Source organism: Schistocerca piceifrons, chromosome 1 (assembly GCF_021461385.2).
Source record: "Schistocerca piceifrons isolate TAMUIC-IGC-003096 chromosome 1, iqSchPice1.1, whole genome shotgun sequence".
NCBI classification, from domain to species: domain Eukaryota; kingdom Metazoa; phylum Arthropoda; class Insecta; order Orthoptera; family Acrididae; genus Schistocerca; species Schistocerca piceifrons.
This window is the reverse complement of record NC_060138.1, coordinates 231172627-231177784: the sequence shown is the minus strand read 5'-3', so window position 1 is coordinate 231177784 and position 5158 is coordinate 231172627.

Sequence of the window (5158 nt, the reverse complement as noted above, 5' to 3'; positions counted from 1 at the left end):
CTGGGTCCTTCTATCGACAGCCAGACTCACCCCTGATATAACTGGAAACTTAAAATAAAATGTCAGTTCGCTTGTACATAATCATTGGAGGTGACATTAATCATCCAGCATTCTATTCAGATAATTATAGTATTGTTACTGGTACATGTGACAACAAATCCAGTGGAACATTACTAAATGCCTTCTCTGAAAACTACCTAGAACGGATAGTTCAGAGTCCCATTCATGGTAAGAATATGGTAGATACATGATCTCTTTGAGGATGTCCTCATTGAAACTAGTATCAGTGTCCATGAGGCAGCTATAGCAACAATGAATACCAAAGTATAAAGGGCACCTAATAGTGTAGAAAGATTTATATGTTCAGCAAAAAAAAAAAAAAAAAAAAAAAAAAAAAAAAAAAAAAAAAAAAAACACGCAGTGTCATATCTCAATGAGGAACTTATAACCTTTAGCTCAGGGCAGGAGCATGTATGGGACTGTGGCTCTAGTTTAAAATAATAATTGATGGTGTGCTGGATAGATATGTAGCTACAAGAACAGTTCATGATGGGTGAGATCCTCCATAGTATACAGTCACTGCAGATAAACTTCTAAAGAAACAGAATACTGCAAAATTGGTATAAAAGAAAGCATAGGGGTATAGATAGAGACATGCTGAGTGAAATACGATTGACTGTCAAGAGAACAATGCTTGAAGCCTGCAGTGACTACCACAGCGGAATGTTTTCAAAAGATCATTCACAAAACTCAAAGAAATTCTGGTCGTACTTAAAGGCTGTTAGTGGCATAGTGGCACCAAAGTTATTGTCCAGTCACTTGTGGACAAGATTGGAACTGAAACCGAGAGCAGTAAATCAAAAGCGGTAATGCTTGACTCTGTTTTCAAATATTCCTTTACAAAGGAAAACCCAGGGGTATTGCCTCAATTCAATTCCCAGACCACTGAAAGGATGAGTGAAACAGATATTAGTGTCAGTGGCAAGAGCTGAAATAATTGAAAAAAGCCACTGGGTCCAGTGGAGTTCCTGTCGGATACTGTGTCCAATTTGCCACTGTGTCAGCCCCTCTTCGAATTATAATATATGGTAGATCCCTTGAGCAAAAAACTGTGCCCAGTAGTAGGAGGATAACACAGGCCACACCAATCTACAAGAAGGGTAGCAGAAGTGATCCAAAAAAACTACCGTCCAATATCCTTGACATCCATTTGTTGTAGAATCTCAGAACATATATTGTGCTCAAACATAATGAGGTATCTCGAACAGAATGACCTTCTCCATGCCAGCCAGCACAGATTCCAAAAACATCAGTTATACAAAACTCAACTTGCTCTTACTTCACATGACATACTGAACTGCAGTCAAGTTGTGATTTGTATTAATACATTTTAGGTGCTGATCACAAAAATAAGTAAACTATGTGCCATCACCAATTACACTGTAATCTATGAAGATGATATTCCACTCACTGTGGACCACACCTAAAATGATATTGTGACTATGGTCATTGCAGGCAGTGTTCCTGTAGCTTTTTATTTGGGTCATCAGTCTTCTGACTGGTTTGATATGACCCACCACGAATTCTTCTCCTGTGCCAACCTCTTCATCTCAGAGTAAGACTACTGCAACCTACTTCCTCAATTATTTGCTGGATGCATTCCAATCTCTGTCTTCCTCTACAGTTTGTGTTTTCTACAGGTCTCTGTAGTACCATGGAAGTCGTCCCTGGCGTCTTGATAGATGTCCTATCATCCTGTCCCTTCTCCTTGTCAGTGTTTTCCACATATCCCTTTCCTCTCCAGTTCTGCACAGAACCTCCTCATTCCTTCCCTTATCAATCCACACAATTTTCAAATTTCGCCTGTAGCACCACATCTCAAATGTTTTGATTTTATTCTTTCCTGTTTTCCCACAGTCATTGTTTCACTGCCATACAATGCTGTGCTCCAGATGTATATTCTCAAAAATTTCTTCCTCAAATTAAGGCCTATGTTTGATATACTAGCAAACTTATCTTGGCCAGGTATGCTCTTTTTGGCAGGGCTAGTCTGCTTTTGATGTCCTCCTTGCTCCATCCATCACTGGTTATTTTGCTGTCTAGGTAGCAGAATTCCTTAACTTCATCTGCTTTGTGACCATCAATCCTGATGTTTCTTAAGTTTCTCGCTGATCTCATTTCTGCTACTTCTCATTACTTTCACCTTTCTTCAATTTACTGTCAATCCGTGTTCTGTACTCATTACATTGTTCATTCCACTCAGCATATCATGTAATTCTTCTTCCTGTAGCTAACATAGTTATTTATAGCATATACTATGGTTGACACACGCCGCACCATATTGAAGGTCATTTGATGAAGTGTCAGATGTGACATACAAGGGTACTATACAGACATTACATATAAGATCGAGGAAACCACTGTAATAGTGACCACCATATGTGTTCCATCAACCTTGGCAGTTAATCTACCCATTTGTGGTGTTACCAATTTTGTAGTGTGTCACATAACTCTTACTGTCAATGTAATAGTGTCATAATAAATCCTGCAAATATAGTGAGCATGATTGTTAGCCATTACACATAAAAAAGAAGCTTCACAGAAATTACAACAAAGCAGAAAAATGCAGCTACACTCATAATTAACATGATGGATGAGTGACAACCAGTGGTAGTAATATACAGCACAAAAACACAGTTGACTATATTGAAGTATATGAATACAATCAAGAAGACCCATATGATTGTGGATAACTTAAGGATGATCCAGAACCTGATAGTGAAGAAGAGTTGTTACGAAGTGATGGAAGCCAATTGTCTGCTTATCTGCAAAGCCCACTGAAAAGGAAGAAGTAGGATGATATATACTCTGAAAAGGCAAAGGAGCTAATTGCGTCCCAGGTTTTGAGAAAACTAAAAGATTAAGCTCCAATACAGTATACAAATGATATAGTATTGTGCAAGACATACACCATCTATGATATTTACATCATGTGGTGGAGAAAGGAGAGGATGGCCAGCGCACAAAATTACACATGCTTCATGATTATGTAGCTGAAAAATTCAGGTTGGTGAGAAGTGTTGTAAGTGCTAATGTGCACAACAGGGATATTCATGCTTGGGATTTGGACAAGGCCCATGAAATAGGGCTGACTCGATTCACTGGATATATCCATAGATGGGTTGCAAGGTTTAAATGGAAATACCATCTTGGTACTTGAGCAATAACAAAGTGTGGAATACGGATGATAACTTGAATGAAAGGTGGGACAAGTTTTTCAAGGAGGTAATGTCCTTCATGAACACCATGAAACGTATACAGATTTATAATACCGATTAAAGTGGTGTACAGATGAAACGTATACAGATTTGTAATACTGATTAAAGTGGTGCACAGAAAGAACTTCACTCATCGCGAACTCAGCATTTCAAGGGAAAGAGGTCAGTAAGAAGCTCAGTGCAGATAACAACTCGTTCTTACACCATCTAACCTGTTATGTCGGCAAGTGGACAAGTGTTTTCAAAGATGCATGTAATTTACCAGGAACCTAGGGGTCAGTTTGGAGTGTGAGTAGTACAACAAATGTTGAAATCGCAAAATCTGATCAAAGGTGCCTCGAAGTCCGGCCTAATCATGAAACAAATCCTGACACAATTCTTTCAAGATTTCTATTTCCCACAGGCAGTGAAGGAGTCTCCTCTTCTGGTTGATTCACTCAGGGGATACTGTGACAGGACTCATATCGATACTATCCTACTGCAAAACATGGCACATACAGTCAAGATCATTCCTCCCAGGTGTACACCTTACATTCAGCCATTTGATATTTTATTTTTCTGACAGTTCAAGGTGGTGCTGAAGCAGACAGAAAATCACAGTATCCGTAATGACTAACAGCAGTTCACATCACCATCGAGGGATTCAATTTCATTTCTGTTGTGTATTTTACACCTTCAGTTCTGTTCTCCAGTCTTTGAGGACTTTGTTTGGTATTCCTGGACTGTAGCTGGATAAAACGGCTTCGGGGCAGAGAGGTTTCAAACATTGCCTGAATGTATTTTTGATATTCAGATGAAGTACAACTTGGAAGACTGCTTCATGCGGACATTCATGAAGTGCTTCTGTTGCAATAAGCAACTCTGTTTTGAGCACTTTTTACTCTATGGTCACGTTCATTCTTGTAGTCTTTTGCCAAGAGCTACCAACAACCCATATTTTGAACTCTGTGACTGAACATGCTCATAATTGTCAAGTGCAACTTTCAGTAACTTCCCTGTGACCTGTGAGAGCCATGGATCAATAGACTGACTGACATAGATGCAATATTTTCTTGATTTCCAAAAAGCAATTGACTCAGTACCACACCCGCACTTATTATCAAAACTGTGACTGGATGGTGGTATCAAGTGCAATTTGTGACTAGAGTGAAGATTTTTTGGTAGGGACGGTGCAGCAAGTAACTTCGGGTGTACCCTAGGGAAGTGTGTTCATCTTCTGTATTAATGACCTTGCAGAGCAATGTTAATAGTGACCCAAGACTTTTCACAGATGATGCAGTTTTCTACAATGACATGCAGTGTGAATGAAGCTGCACAAATGTTCAGTCAGACTTTTTTAAGATTTCAAAGTGGTGCAAAGATTGGCTACCTGCTTTAGATGTACAGGAGTATAAAATTGTGTGTGTGTGTGTGGGGGGGGGGGGGGGGGGGATACTGCTCAAGTGCATGGGACTCATGCTAAAGAGGACTAGCCCGGGACATTGAACATATACAGAAATGGGCAGCACAAGTGGTCACAGGTTTGGTAGACCCACAGGAGAGTGTCACAGAGATGTTGAGAGAAATGAACTGACAGACTCTTCAAGATACATGCAAAGTATCCAGATACCTCTACATATATATTCTACCAACCACTGTGAGGTCCATGGCAGAGGGTATATCACATTTTACTAGTTAATAGGGTTTCTTCCTGTTCCATTCACATATGGACTGTGGGAAGAATGATTGTTTCAATGCCTCTGTGCATGCAGTAACTATTCTAATCTTACCCTCATGATCCCTGTGCAAGCAATATGTTGGGGGTTGTAGTATATACTTAAACATTTAAAACCATTTCTTGAAACTTTGTTAATAGACTTTCGTGGGATAGTTTACATCTG